This window comes from Macrobrachium rosenbergii, chromosome 41, assembly GCF_040412425.1.
Source record: "Macrobrachium rosenbergii isolate ZJJX-2024 chromosome 41, ASM4041242v1, whole genome shotgun sequence".
Taxonomy (NCBI): domain Eukaryota; kingdom Metazoa; phylum Arthropoda; class Malacostraca; order Decapoda; family Palaemonidae; genus Macrobrachium; species Macrobrachium rosenbergii.
This window is the reverse complement of record NC_089781.1, coordinates 13,467,881-13,485,380: the sequence shown is the minus strand read 5'-3', so window position 1 is coordinate 13,485,380 and position 17,500 is coordinate 13,467,881. Positions and strand designations below refer to the sequence as shown.

Here is a 17,500-nt window from a genome sequence, read left to right as displayed (position 1 = left end):
ACTGTGAAACAAAGAACATGTAGACCTGGCAAGAAAAATTGTTGAACAACCCATGACTATAATCTCATTAAAAATAAAAACTTTTACAGATAGTTCATCACGTTCATTTCGGGTATACTCTTACATCAGACAGCTCGGCTAAAAAAGAAGTTAGATAATCCGTCCTAGGTAGGGAGTTGATATAATGCAGGCGAATTCTCCTATAATTTCCTATTATGACTGTCAAATTGGGATGGCAAGGTTACACCAGAAAGGAAAAAAATTGGAAACTGTTTTCTCACTCTACAGTATATCTATATGAAATATCCCATTAATTAGTAAGGTAGTAAACAAAAAAGTTCAGTGTCAGTTATATAAAAGCCATTAGGTACAGTAACAGTTAAGTGCAAGTATAAAAATTACAGGTTATACAGAAATTCTGTAATGAATCATAAGGAAACTAAGATAAAAGCCATAACTCATTAGCATTTTACTTTACGACATTTCGAATCCAGCACAGAGAGAGAGAGAGAGAGAGAGAGAGAGAGAGAGAGAGAGAGAGAGAGAGAGAGAGAGAGAGAGAGAGTCTAGCCAATCAAAACATCAAAGGAATGGTTATCAATAAGCTTAATGAACTTACGAATCCAATTACTGGACAATAACAATTGTTCGAGTCTTTCAGTTGGTTATGTCTCCTAATGACGACTAACAAATAGTGCATAAAATGCAAATGACAGCTTCGTCAGAAAATAAATCTTACAATACGTCATCCGTGATATTTACGTAGTTTCTGTAACGAAACCCTTTTATAGCAAAGTCCCCAACAATGTTATTTTGATGAAGAATGTTACAGTCATTAATAATATCATTGTTTTCACCGTCATTATGGGTGTCATTATTCGTAGTGGAGTTAAATGATCATGATCATCGTTGTTGTTACAGCCATTAGCAGTATCATTGTTTTCGCCATCATTATGGGTATCATTATATGTAATAGAGTTAAAAATATTACGATCATCATTGCTGTTTCCAAATTCACTGACTGTCTCTTTGTAATTGAAGTTATCTTTAACATCTATTCCCAGGCGAGCGTTCTTCTAATGCAGTATTATTATTATTATTATTATTATTATTATTATTATTATTATTATTATTATTATTATTGCATTATGATAATTTTCAATACAAGTACAGTGATTACTATGATAAGACTCTAATTGGTTGAATGGGGTTATTTTTCAATCGTTTCCTTATTTCTCGAGTGATTTCGACAATAAACCTGTTGTCATTACGAGAAAGGGTATAACTTCAGTAACATTAGAGTTGAAAAGTGCAAAACATTTAGGTAAGTTTGTTTATAAGTACCGAGAATGGGGACTACGAGGATTGTTTACGGTAATAGGAAGGATCAGCTGCAAGCTGCGATCTCTCATAATATTGTGGGAAGGACTGCGATGTTTCAATTTATATATATATATATATATATATATATATATATATATATATATATATATATATATATATGTATGTGTGTGTGTGTGTGTATTTGTATGTATGTGTATATATATATATATATATATATATATATATATATATATATATATATATATATATATATATATATATATATGTGTGTGTGTGTGTGTGTGTGTGTGTGTGTGTGTGTGTGTGTGTATGTAAAATCTACTGGTCATGTTTGACCAAATACATATATAATTGTAATAGTCACAATGCCCTCTTAACTTCTCGAATTCTTCGCGCTTTTTTGGATACGCTTGACACTACAAAGCCTAAAGTTCCAAGGGCAAGAATCTGAAGTGGTTGTGATGCCTGGTATTGGGAAAAAAGTTAAGTATATCTTAGTTTAACCAGACCACTGAGCTGATTAACAGCTCTCCTAGGGCTGGCTAGAAGGATTAGATTTATTTTACGTGGCTAAGAACCAATTGGTTACCTAGCAACGGGACCTACAGCTTATTGTGGAATCCGAACCACATTATAGCGAGAAATGAATTTCTATCACCAGAAATAAATTCCTTTTATTCTTCACTGGCCGGTCGGAGATTCGAACTCGCGGCCAGCAGAGTACCAGCTGAGACCAGTAGCGGGAAACGAACCCGTGTCACCATAATCACAGGGTGGTCACAAGGAGAAATTAAGAGGGCATTGTTGCTATTACAATTACATTATATATATATATATATATATATATATATATATATATATATATATATATATATGTATTATATATATAATCTTGGGCCATAAATATATATATGAAAAAATCCCCTCGCAAAAAAATGTTTAGCAAGTGAAATATATATATATAATTCTAATGATATGACCGATATATCATATTTACTATAGATAGTTAAAAGTTTATTAAAAAGATAAAAAAATAGTAAATGTGACTTCGGTCATTCATTAGAATTACCACGAGTTTTCGCTTATTAAACATTTTATTTGCGAAGGTATTTTTTTATATCTTTTGTGGCCCAAGATTAAGCACAAAAATCGTCTTAGGGAATTTTGTGCTGTAAATTTCCATTATATGGGATTAGGTTAACTTTTCTCCGAACATGTCTAAGAATGGATTTTTTTTTGTAACTTCTTTCACCGAGTGGGACATTGGAAGTGAAGGATTTCCAGTTCAGTGCGATATGATTACCCAACTCTCGCATTAGAATTGTTGTGAAATTTCATGTTATTTTAACTTGCAAGTGGACTAGTGTCGATATGTATATTATATTTTACGCCACCTCATTTTCATTGGCTAATTTATAGTCGTAGAGTACTGTACATGTTATAATATTTATGAATGCCAAAGCATATTACATGCACCAAATAGCCCTAAAGGACATAAGGCTACTTCCAGCAGTTATGTTGAAACATTGCTGAGTTACTTTTATTAGTACTTATTTTATAGTTTGCAAGAAGAGTATTATTAAGAGGAAAAATAATACAACAAGAGAAAAATGGAAAAAGTGCCTTATGCTAGTTTCAAAAAGGATTCTCAGCACTCAAAAAGGATTAAGATGACAGAATTGAAACGATACTAAATCTCATGTTTCCTCGTTAGTTGTAGGTAGGATTTCTTGTATACCAGATTACTTCAGATTAGTAAACATCAATATTTCCCATATATATATATATATATATATATATATATATATATATATATATATATATATATATATATATATATATATATATATATATATATATATATATATATATATATATATATATATATATATATATACATATATGTATGTATGTATATATATATATATATGCACTAAAATATATTAACATTTATATGTTATGGAGGAAATGTGCATTTCTCACATTGTATGCATGCTTGTCCCACTAGTCAACATTTACATTTATGGAGGAAAGATTTATATATATATATCACAGTATATTTAGCGAGCAATATATATATATATATATATATATATATATATATATATATATATATATATATATATATATATATATATATATATATATATATATATATATATATATATATATATATATATATATATATATATATATATATATATATATATATATATATATATAATAAAGTAAATGTGTGTGTATATTTGGTAATACAGAGACAAGTGGGACGAGCCCAATGGGAAGAAATCTTTCCTCTCTAAAAAAATGTTTATGGGCTTTGAGCGCTCATCCATCTTCAGAATGGATTCCGGAGAGTGTCGCAGGCATGACTGATTCGGACGTGCGCTGAAGAGGGGGAAATTCTAAGTATCTGTCGTTGTGAAAAAGATAAATAAATGGAATGGGTGGATGAACGAAGTAAATGCTGCGTACTTTAAAACATTGTTGTATATGTATACAGTATATACACACACACACACACACATATATATATATATATATATATATATATATATATATATATATATATATATATATATATATATACATATATATATAATTTATATATATATATATATATATATATATATATATATATAATTTATATATATTATATATATATATATATATATATATATATATATATATATATATATATATATATATATATATATATATATATATATATTTATATATATTATATATGTATCTGTATATATATATTATATACATACATATATATGAGAATAATGGTGTTATATATATATATATATATATAATATATATATATGGCTTTTTTTATCACATCACCGTGATTCATATTCAATCAGTAAGCTACAAACGTCCTTTAATATCCAATTCGCTCTACCTCGGAAATAATATATTTTCATATATGTTACCGAAGGGGAATTTTTTAGTTGATAATAAATTCGTCGTCTCGTGGGCTCTAACCAGCGAAGACAAGAACTCAGGACTACAGATAGATAGATAGATAGATAGATAGATAGATAGGTATATGTACATATGTTTTATTTTATTTCGTTATTGGTGTATCATTTCCTTCGTAAGGTGAAATTATTATCATCATTCACAATGTGTGCAATCCTTTGTATGAAACAACCTTAAAGGTTACTAACTCGTAAAGCAACACTCTTCGTAATATATGCCTCTATGTGAAATAATGAAAAAATAGGAAGGCAAAAAAAACAGTCTTAAAGGTTACTAACTCGTAATGCAACCCTCTTCATAATATATGCCTCTATGTGAAATAATGGAAAAATAGGAAGGCAAAAATAAATACCAAAACATTTCAGAACTGGGAACTTTTGTCTTGTTTGCGCGCCACTTGTCATAGACAGAAAGAAAATGTTTCTAAAGTATTCTCAGGTATTACTTTTGAAGCATATGAAAGAAGTCTCTCTCTCTCTCTCTCTCTCTCTCTCTCTCTCTCTCTCTCTCTCTCTCTCTCTCTCTCTCTCCACCACACACACACACACACACACACACACACACACACACACACACACACACACACACACACACACACACACGTTTTGTCATTGCTACAGAATGCTGTTTACATAACTAAGATTGTACGTCAGTCGCAGGCTTAATTCTGAAGGATACGAAGAATCAATGCTAGATTCAATTTATCGATAAAAATAATGGCACACTAAACCTTCAGAAACCCAACACACTGTCACCCTTAAGTCCGCCTCCCCCCCCCCTTCTCCCATTACCCCCTCTCGCACGCTTCTCCGCAAACATTGCAAATAACAACGTTCGAGTTCAACGTTGAGAGAAACTGGAGCAAATGCTATGACTGAAAAGTTACGGGGAAGTATTTTAGCACCTTTCCCAGAGAGCCCCAGTCATGTGAAGGACACCAAGACAGATGCAAGATATGCGACATGTATCCTGAGAAAGAAACGAAATGTCACAGATTATCTATATGATAACATTATTATATTTCAGCGTTGTTATTGTTGTTTTGAATGCAGCCGATGAAGTACGACTAAGAAAAGAAATCAAATTTCCGTGAGTACAGGCTAATTGTTTCTCAGATGCCTCAGAAAGTCATGTTATTTAAACATTAGAGTGACAGCCAACCTTTAAATGTTGTTTTTAGTAGTAACTGCTACCACCTTTCTAAGAAAAGTTTATTTTTGAGAACTTTTATACTTTTGTTTTACATTTCTTGCTCTGCCATTTACATCAGTACTGTTAAATAGTGAGATATGGAGAAAAAATGTATGCACAACCTTCATCAATAGTTATTAGTTGGAGATAGTCAGATGGACACCGTGGAAGGTGTAAAGTAAATTTAAACCCAGAGGAAAACGCGAGAAAGCCATTACTCGGAGATGCGAAAGTCAGAGTTTCTCAGGCTAAGCCAGAATAATTCCCCTTCAGCTAAAAAAAGTTAAAATCTGCAGATTTGATGGCGAGAGTCGTTATCAAAAGGTACAGCAACTAAATATAAATTACCGTGGGATACGTGAGATAAACACGCAACAGAAATAGCAAAGAGGGCTTTTGAAATAATGAAAAGACGAAAACGATATCACTCGAATAATCAGTTGAATTTTACTGATAAAAGAATCCAAGTCTTTAGTTGTTGACAGACGGAACTAAAAATTGGAAAAAGGTTCACTAATTCTTTGTATTATTTAGTGAAACGATTAAGTAGAATTTAGACAAAGCGGGGATAGTTTTATTCAACTGTAAAAATTTGATAGTATCACCTGTACTTCAGAATATAATTACGAGATAATTTAATGAAGACTGAGAATAGACCGTGTTGAAAAAACAAAACATAATACGATGCGAAAGTCCATCTTCCTATCCTCAATTGTTTCTGAACGTGCGGAATAAAGAATTGAGGCGCAGTAGGCTCATCTTAAACGCTCCAGTTATTCAGGTCAATAGACTTTCAAAGGAATTTAAAGGAGCTAAGATTATTCAAGAGGGCGTTAACCTCCTGTTAGGCTAACAATAAACAATGGAACGAAAGAGCTTCTGGCTTCTTCAAAGAAGTTACTCTTTATCCACGTGTGAAACGACCGAGAAGTGGTTTTCTCTTAAGTCTTAGGCTTAAGGGAGGGGGGGACTATAACCCTACTAATGAGGGAGAGGGTGTACAGTAACTTGTTTCTAGTGGGGAGGATCATTAATGATGGCGATTCTGCTGAGGAGATGCAACAGTCCGTGATTCTTTGTAGGACAGAATAGATTCGTACTTTTTATTATTAATGCAGACATCCAGATGTAAACGTGGAAAGAATAAGGGAAGGAAAAACGAAAGAGAACATGTTTACACATTGCTAAAGATTTAGAACCATGATGATATTTATATGATATTCTGCCTATTTTCAAATATCGGTAATGCAGTTTAGCGACAAATGTCATGTTTTTGCATTCTGGATCCCAAAACCTAGCAAAGAAGGTAAATATTCAACATTGATGGAATCATGATTCGCTACTGGAGAATCTTCTGTGATAGGAGAAGGCCCATCAGCAACTCGTCATATCCACCGCCCATCCCCCGCATAAAAACACATACAATGCTATTCACACTTATCTTACACGAACTGTCGTACTTCGTGGACACCAGGGGTCTCCTATACATAGGTCTCTTTCATTCTGTCAATTCAGCAATTTCTTTATCTCCCTCCTCTTCCTCTTAACACTTTTTCCCAGCCCATCGTCCGCCACTCTTTCCGCAAGACCAAAATATTCATTTCAAAACACTTAATCCATCTTTTCACTCTCACTCCCTTTCATTCATTCTTATACTAGATGTACTACGCTAACAGTTCATCATAACTATATTCTCTCATTCGCATTTGACATCCCTACTCCACCTCCATAGATACTCCAAGCCTCTCCCAAATATTCTTCACACACACACACACACTGCTACCTTTCTTGTTTTACCTATTCGTTACTCACCTGTTCTCTCTTTTTGCCATCATCCATTTTATTTACTTCTAATAAATATAGCAATCATGTCCATACTTCCACCACCCATATTACATTCGTAGCACCATCTTACTTGTTTCCGTTTTTCACCATAACCTGGTTCTTGCTCACATTTATTTTCAGTTTTCTTGGACACAAACACTTTCAAACTGTTTTAGTAGTTTCTGAAGTTTCTTGTCATCGTGTTATATGCAATTGCAAACATCATTTATCCCACACTGCATTCACGAGCCATTTTTTATCCCAGAACTGTCCACCTACTTCTAGTGTGCTTTCTCTTCCTGCCCTACATCCTCCACAAAAATATTAAATAGTCTTTGAGACTTGAGACATCCTTGTCTCAGACCACTTTTTACATCAAGCCAGTCACTTTCCCATGTACATATTCCAACACACGATTTGTTTCCATATATCGTCAACAGCTTCTCCATTGCTTCTTTGTCTGTTCTAGTGTAAGATTATTCAAATTTCACTTGTAGCTAAGTGGTACATACAGTCTTTTCCATTTAGTTTCTGGCTTCTCATATATATGTTGTATAAAAAATCACTTGATCAAATCACAGTTGCTTGTAGAAGCCCATGCTGTTCATCCCATATCGGTCCTTCTGACAAAAATATTCAAAAATCCGTCTGACAAAAATATTCAAAAACTTTACGTATTTGTGTACATTTCGTGACGTATTTCCAAAACATGGAAACATTCTCAATTTTTCATCCGTATTTCAGATCTTTGGATATGGCAGTGACACAGCACAACAATGCTCAAAGGACTCGTGCACGGAGGAGATGTAAGCCTCCTCCGAATCCTCTGAAACCCGTCTTCCATCCTGCCCGAAATCCCTGAGATCCATGTTCCTTCTTTTCTCAATATTCAGCTGAATTACAACTGTTTATGGAATTCGGGATGCTTAGTTGCGTGTCAAGAAAAATCCGTAAGTATCAATATGGAATCCGTTTTCGTTTTGTGAATAAATATAAGAGATGTTTTTTTCGCTGTCGAATCGCATGTTTTGTTTTTAACAATTTTGGTATTGTCTTTTTCAGTTTTACATTTGAAATTTTTAGGCATTTAAATTTACACACATATAAATATATATATATATATATATATATATATATATATATATATATATATATATATATATATATATATATATATATATATATATATATATACTCATATATACTCGTATATATACACACATACACACACACACTAGCTGACCAACCTGGCACTGCCCGGGAAAACTCTGAATGACAACCGATAAATGATAAACTCTCTCTCTCTCTCTCTCTCTCTCTCTCTCTCTCTCTCTCTCTCTCTCTCTCTCTCTCTCTCTCTCTACTTTCCCATGTCCTCTCCCTCTCACTCTCTCCTTGTCCTGTTAAGATAAGTTGCTTCAGTTACATTGCCCAGCATTTTTGACAATTTATTTTTCATCCCTTCTCACCCCCCATTCCTACTGGGGGCTGAACTTGGACTTGAAGGATATCGGCTGTGTCACTTTTCATCCCAGCTACCTTGAAAACTATGGGTTAGACACTAATATCAGTCCCTCCCCCTTTCTGTTGGGGCTGAACTTGGATTTAAAGGGCATCGGGAGTGTCACTATTCATCTCGGTAACTTCGAAAACTATGGTTTAGACACTAATAGCTGTCGTTTTCGGTTATTTTTACATGTCACCCTTCCCACCCCCACCCCCTTTGGCGCCAGTAATTTCTTATCCCCACAGTATTCTTTTCCAGATAGTAAGGCATATGTATTCCGAAATGAGGTATGATAAACTCGTAGAGTTTATATAGTTACTAAGTCTATGGGCAGAACCAGCCCCGTTTCAAGGAAGCCCTTCCTACCCCCACCCCCTTTGGTGCCCTTTGGTGCTAGTGATGTCTTACCCCCACAGTATTCTTTTCTAGATAGTAAATCATATGTATAACAAGTTTGGTTGAAATTGCACAATGCATACATACATACATAGGCCTACATGCATACATCCATTTATATATATACATATACTGTGTATATAAATATATATATATATATATATATATATATATATATATATATATATATATATATATATATATATATATATATATATATATATATATATATATATATATATCAGATCTTTGGCCTGCATTTACCATTAAAATTTATAGTTGTATTTTATATATGTAAGAGATCGGTTTATTGATTCAATGTTCTTTTGGCATGAAAGAGATGTGGGACATGCTATTTCCAAAGCGACTATAGTTTATTGAAGTTTCCAGCTTAATCATAAACAAGTAAAAAATGCGAGTTTTCTGTACAGCGTATAATCAAGGCCACCGAAAATAGATCTATCCCGCTGGTCTTGTTATGGTGCTGTACGAGCCGCGGCCCATGAAACTTTAACCACGGCCTGCCCTATACCGTTTCCAGACTCACGATTATGGGTAACTTTAACCTTAAATAGAATAAAACCTACTTAGCTAAAGGGTTGCAATTTGGTATGTCTGATGATTGGAGGGTGGATGATCAGCATACCAATTTGCAGCCCTCTAGCCTCAGTAGTCTTTAAGATCTGAAGTCGGACAGAAAAAGTGCGGTCAGAAAAAATGCGGGCGGACAGACAAAATTTAGTTTTCTTTTACTCTTTTACAGAAAACTAAAATCAACAAATAAGTAACTGTGTACTTTTATCTGGAAAATCGTACGGACACTCGTTTCGTTAAAAAGAATACAGTGCTGCTTCTACTAAAACTATTATTTTCTCTGAATCCTTGATTTTGATTCGTGAACGGATAAATATATTTATATCAGCTCTTATGTAATACATTTTGCAGCAATAAAACTGTACCTTTCATATTTCGAAGCAGATATTCGCTGTAGATGTAAAGCAGAAATGTTTGAATGTTATCGCCTATTCGATAATCACTTAACTTTCGAAAATTTCAAATGCTTCACTTTCCAACATAAAAGAAAGATTATTGCAGTAGCATGAATAGGATTAAGTTTTAATCGTGAGCAGTAAGCAATAAACGAATAAATATTTAAAAAAGTAACGTACTGTAAATTTTTTTTTTATATCACCGAGTGATTTTATTACAAGGTAAAAGTACTCATATAACTGAATGAATTCTGGTTCGGGCTGATATAAATACTCGAAATGGGTAAGGTTTTGTTGAGTTATATGCAGCTCGAATGCTGAACTTGCTTGTAATGCACAGTATTCTTTATTATAATTACTGCTGTATTTAATAGTGTTTTTATTATAAAACTATGAGGCCAAACATCATGTACCATTACATCATTATGTAATCTGTGTATTATAGACTGTATATATATATATATATATATATATATATATATATATATATATATATATATATATATATATATATATATATATATATATATTATATATATATATATATATATATATATATATATATATATATATATATATATATATATATATATATATATATACATACACACACACACACACACACACATATATATATATATATATATATATATATATATATATATATATATATATATATATATATATATACACATATATACATACACACATATATATACATACATATATATATATAATACATCTGTATATAAATGTGTATATATACGTGTGTGTGTGTGTGTGTGAACTAGTTCCTTGAAGTTGTTAATTACGATAGAAGAATAGCAATAGTCAAAGGGATAATTAGATATACTGAGTGTGAACTTGAAAACATTGTGCATATGTATTAGTCACTATTATAGATAATAATGTAGATAAAATAATGTAGTTGGTTTTTACGTTCTGTTGAAAAGTTTTAGGTGATTTAATTTAATTTCAATGCTGAATTATAAGAAAGCGGAAAATGATACAAAGGGATAAGGCCTTCAGGTAAGATCGTTGGTAATGTATGGTATGGGACCATTTGTTATAAGGTCTCAGGTGGCTGTAAGGAACATATTTCTCTCAGAAAATAAAATTCGTTTAATACTGTAATTAAACCACAGAAGTTTGTTACCATATAAACAGAGAAGCTGTGCATTAAATGAAACGATGAACTTGGAAGCCATTTAATATCCTGGATTTTAGATCGTAAAGTTAAATAATTTTACTTGAAGTCCGACTTAGTTTACATGTACTAGATATATATGGATATCGTAAATGTTTGTTATAAATCGTAGTATAAGTCCCATAAGGAAATTCAGTGTTTAGGAAGACACTAGAATTAACACAGCATATGCCAATATCTTTTGGACAATCTTTTCCAAGAATTCAAATTTGCATGACCCAAAGAATAAAAATAATTTCAGGCTTTATAATCTAAACAGACATACAAGGTCAATAAAACTGTGAAGGGAGAAGGAAGATAACCAAATATAAAACCAATATTTTGAGGAGATTTTGTTTTCATGTTTTCGAAGACGAAATCAGAGAACAATCTTGCGATCCAAAGTTCTAACTTCAGAATCAATTATCTAGATGTCAGCCATAAGTCTTCCCCCAACACTGATGTTGTTCTTTCGAATCCTTTGAAAAGTTTCGTCGTAATTATGGGATTTGCTGACACGAAGTGTATCACAGTAGGAATTATAAAATGTCATTGTGTCAATTTTTTTTTCCATGTTTCACTCAGGTTCTGCAACGATTTTGTTGCCATATGATATCTGGAGCTTATTTTGGTTCGTTGTTTAGACAGATACCAGGAACAAAAAATAAATGAACAGGGGTAGAAATCCTCGCGAGGACAGGTCTATAAATGCACACGTTCCTTTCAAATACACTGCCTAGTGTTTGGTCAGGTGGGACGCTAGCAAAGGTCGGGAAGGTCTGTGGATTCTCAACTTCGTTTCATGTTATCATTTGAAAACCAGAGGGTAAAAGCCTTTTTGAGCTACTCTTTAGAAGGTTATACTAGGTTCTTAGTTCGATTTCCTTGATAGCCAAAAGGCTAGAGAAACCTCCTGTTAACACTCATTGTTTTTCGCGCCCCCTAGAAATTGAATCATATTTATTTTAGTTATTCGTTTTTGGGGGTAGCAGGCAAGACAGAAGGAGGCATGGGACTGGCAACCTCACACCGAAAATGGTTACTGAAATGCCTCTACGGGGAAATTGCATTGTATATACAGTATATATATATATATATATATATATATATATATATATATATATATATATATATATATATATATATATATCTACCTTTAAATCAAATTTATATTATAAGAGCTGTTGATGTATATAAATCTAAAGCAATACTTTAAATAGGTATTCCAGGTACGAATCCCGATGCACATTCCTTTATTCCATACTATCAACAGCTTTTATAATATAAATTTGATTTACAAAACAAATGAAAAACTAAAGTGCAAGGTTCATGAATCATATTTAGAAAAAATTACACAACCAGATTTAACGAGAATGCATCTCAGAAAACTTCAATGAGATTACTTCTGAATGCAACTAAGAACTAAGATTCCCATTTCGTAAAGTTCACCAAGACAGGTATATATTTCAGTCCTTCCATTATACCTTACTAATCCTCCGCAGGAACCTCGCGCCACCGATTCTGATCCCTTAATCGCATCCAACGCGGAATCCTTTATGATACCATTTGGGATTAGAATGTATTGACAAGTTAGTTCCAGTAGGATTAACTGGCTCAAAGATACAACCCACAATACAAGAGGTTCGTTGGAAGCATCTAATGGGTCTATGTTTGGAGTTATTTTAAGTTTCCTTTTGTAGGCAACATGAATATTCATAAAGAAAAGCGATTGACATATAAATCATTGCGGTTGAAATAAATCCCGTGAACTGAGAAAAAAGTAGTCAGTTATGTAGTGGTCATTACGATGAAGTCTGTTGAATTAAAGATTTCGTTACCACTTGATTTTTTTGATTGGGAACTTCGAGGTAATATGAATGCCCCTAGGAAAATGCAATTTTATGATTACTGTTGAACAGCAGTAAATTACGCAAAGATTCAAGTGATATTAATTAATTCAGTTCATTAAGAATTAACAGGAAGACATGACGACTTTATCTTAGCGGTTAATGACTTGGATTAATGAAAATTACTGATGTTTCTCGCTAATTTACTGGTGTTCAGCTATAATGAAGTACAAACCAAGTCGTATTTCATTCTCAGGTCTGATTCATGTCCAATGTTTTTTTTATATTTTTATACCAATGTATATTAAAAGATACCGCAATGTGTACATGGAAATTTAATTAGAAAACTAAATATCAATCGTTCTCTGGAAGGACATCAAAACAGCATTCCCTTATGCCCAGTAAAAACTTCTTTTACAAAAAATGGAAAAATATGTTAAAAGTCCAATAAGCAATAACAGGCCTCCGATAAAACGATAATATTGATATAAGAAAAGCTACGAACTAGTCTCTCGCCTTGTTTAACCACAGTATTACCTAAAATTCCTAATAAAGATTAATAAAAGATGGAATACTCTGACAAACACACTACACACAAATACACACACACACACACACACACACACACACACACACACACCGTCAGTCCCTTTCCGTAGGAAAGGCATCGTACCTAAATAGCGAATAATGAACTTGGTAGTTGTTCACAGGAATGGAGAGGAGAGTTTGGAGCCTAGAAAATTTGTATCAAAAGACCTGCCGACAGAGAGAGAGAGAAAGGAGAGTTGTTGCAAATATTTCTTAGTGCTTGTAACTGGTGGTCACAAAAAAAAAAAAAGCCAAATTGCCGTAATCGACAGTATATATTTAGTCTGCTAAAAATGTTTGGATTTCATTAGAAGACCTCCAACTGGCTTTATATATATATATATATATATATATATATATATATATATATATATATATATATATATATATATATATATATATATGTGTGTGTGTGTGTGTGTGTGTGTGTGTGTGTGTGTGTATGTGTGTGTGTATTAAAAGGGGTGGACTGTAATCCAGCGGAAAAGATGTATGGTACGGTACAAATGAAAAACGAAGGTGCTGAACACTAATTTTCTTCCATCAGTATTCCATTATCTAGATCCAGTCAACAAATGAAAGACTGCATGTAACGCTAAGTCTGGTATCATTTCTAAACATCGCATCATTGCTTTGGATAAAGAATAATTACCCCTACTTAACAGCTCTGAAATGTATTCAAGTGACGTTATGCGTGTAATGATCCCCGAGATAAGTTGTCACTTGAAGTACTCTCCTAATCGCTTCGTCCCAAAGTTATTTAATGACTGGTGAGACATCGCGAGACAGTCTCCGACTCGCAATTACCAATTATTTTTGCTGGGCGTTTTAAGTAATTATTCAGGACTTCACCCAATACTAGGTATAACTAAATGAAATTATTTTCTTTCTGAAGCCATTTGGAGGTGGGCTTGCCTAATGATCTCTCTTCTATATAACGGCAATGATACCACTTTGTGTACGTCCTTTCTTCCAATTTTCGGTATCATAATAATTTACCTGTAAGGTTATTTAAATCACGCGTATGATAATGTTCTCTGATATCGCTAAGTTTTTTCAAGTTCATTCTTTTCCAACAGATTATGTTCTAATTCCCAATAATAATGGATAAGTTTTAACTGAAATTAGCCGTACAGTCATAAGAAATTAAGCTACGCAGCAAGACATATGGGACCAACTTTTATGTATATGAAAACGTGTTCAGCTGCGTTCCCCAAGGGATGAGCAGCTCTTTACTTTTTCGTCACTAAATCAGATTACGCTCTCATTGATAATGAATGATAATATTCAGCTTAGGAACTCCAATGCAACATTCATTAAGCCTTAGCGGAACTCCAATGCAACATTCATTAAGCCTCAGCGTAATGATTACTTTGGTATTCGTATTTTTCAGGACACCCCCCCATTCCTTCATGAATATTAAAGGAAATTTACCATTGTTTTTATTCTTACATGCACTCCATTTTGTATATAATCAACTAGAGCCACGAGAAATGTTTGAATGGAAAGGAAAAGCGCGTTATGTAAATTCCTGTATTTTGTACATCTTCAGGGCACTTTGTGACCAGAAGATGTGTAAAATACACGAGGGTACTCTGTCGTCTCGTTTTAAAGGTTTCCTGTGGCTTCAGCTGGTAAGGAAATCAAGTGCATATTTGTGATATTAAGCATTTTGTTTATCACATATCCTAGATGATTTATCTTTGTTTTGTCAGTCATTTTCATATCTCTGTATTCTCTGTTTTCTTCATATATGGCCACTTTGTGTGGAATTTTACAAGTCATTGGTGTTCAGTGCTTGTTCTGTATGAATGCTTACCTGTTTTCGATAATAATAATAATAATAATAATAATAATAATAATAATAATAATAATAATAATAATAATAATAATAATAATAATAATAATTCCCGGTCCATAATACTGAGGTCATTGAAGTTGATGTCTCTTCAAATTACAATTTTAAAACTTGAAGTCTTACATAGCCCACTTTTCGTAATCTCTCTCTCTCTCTCTCTCTCTCTCTCTCTCTCTCTCTCTCTCTCTCTCTCTCTCTGGAAAGATTTTTAATTTGATTTTATCGCGGGGAAGCAGAGAGTTTAGGGAACTTAATAAGCAGTGTAACTGACGCTGTCTCAGCAGAGGATATCAACTTGGCAACCCAGCTGTGATTGGAATTCCCCCAAGTGAGAAATTAAATTTTGAAAACTCTCTTCCCAAAGAAATGTAAAATTTCTCCTGCTTTGTGTTATTGTAATTATTGGTTAAAATTAAATTTTAACCGTCTTGAGAAGCCGTGAATTATCCACATACTGTTAAAATTAGTTTGAAAATGACTTTAAATTCTTTCGTTGTCAGTGAAGGAAATGGAAATGCCAGATTATGTTTTTATCTTTTCCAGATTCTGACAACAAATTATTCTGTTGTAAATAGTATTTGGAGATGCCAACTACTGATCCCCCCCCCAAAAAAAAAATAAAAACCGTAATCGAGTACTATTATTTAATCGTGAGATATCGATATAAATTTCATTAACAGTAGTTGCAGTCACGTTGTGTAAGTTATCGTTTAAAACTGATAATAATATATTTGTTGTACTATAACTAAGATTTAGATAAAACTCTGTCTACGTTATTCATAATCCAGCCAACACACGATCGCTCCGTTTAATCTAGACTTTGCCGTGAAGCTGTTTTTGAAACGTTAAATTCAATTTTTTTCTTCTCCCTAATTGGATTTCGAAGCCTGCGTCTGTGAAAGGGGAATTCCTAAATTTAATTTCTTATTTTGGATTCAAGGTCTTCCTTGCAAATCTATCTCAAAGCATTAGGAAATCGAGAAATTTATAATTATATCTTTGTGACATTTGCGTAGAACAAGGACGCATTACTCACTTCAGACCCTGATGTAAACTCTCAAGATTTATCTCAGATAATTGAAACACATCACACCAGTAGTGAATTTTTGGAAGAAATGAAGAACATCCCTGTATTCCTGTTTTTTTTTTTATTTGCGTCAATATATATGACCCTCTCCTTCAAGATAAGAATATATTTAATATCAAATAGTACTATTTTAAATCTGAATAAACTTTATTCGAGTTTAGTCATTCTCTTCCGCAAAGGAAAGACGTTCACAGACCCATAAAAATATTAATAGGAGCTGTATTACAGAATACATGAATAGCACAGCTCCATTTGCCAGCTAGCCGTAGTCCAGTATTGTCAAAGAACAGAGGACTATTCGTCCATGAATGCGAAGATCGACTCGCTCTTTTAATCGAAGCAATAACACAACAGAAGTCGTGAATGTCCCCGTATGTCAGTGACCCATTCGCAACGGAAAGTAACATAGGCCTTCGATATTGTTGTTCCTTTCTGTTACTTTCACAAACAAGACCACTAGTGAAACCAGACAGCGTTAAAGGCCTCGAAGGACAAAGTTGACCTAGGAAACCTGAAGACGAAAAATGGTCAGGGGCGCGTGTGGGACGATGAGGGAATATCTTAATGAAGAGAATTCCAAGATTAATGTCCCAAGTTTAGGCCAGCACACATTGTTAGCAGACTGTTTCAAACTATTTCTTAATGATGTTTGTCTGCATTTCGTATCGCGATGAACATTTTGTAAAGTTGGA

At 33.1% G+C, this 17,500-nt stretch overlaps 1 protein-coding gene across 1 annotated transcript in view; it reads left to right on the top strand.

Moving 5' to 3' along the window:
- Window positions 1–17,500, top strand: part of LOC136826658 (ankyrin-2-like) — a 745,006-nt gene that overhangs the window by 143,712 nt on the left and 583,794 nt on the right. The window contains exon 2 of the mRNA XM_067084011.1: window positions 8,095–8,300. The gene's annotated coding sequence lies outside the window, so the exon portion shown is untranslated. The remainder of the gene's footprint in view (window positions 1–8,094; window positions 8,301–17,500) is intronic.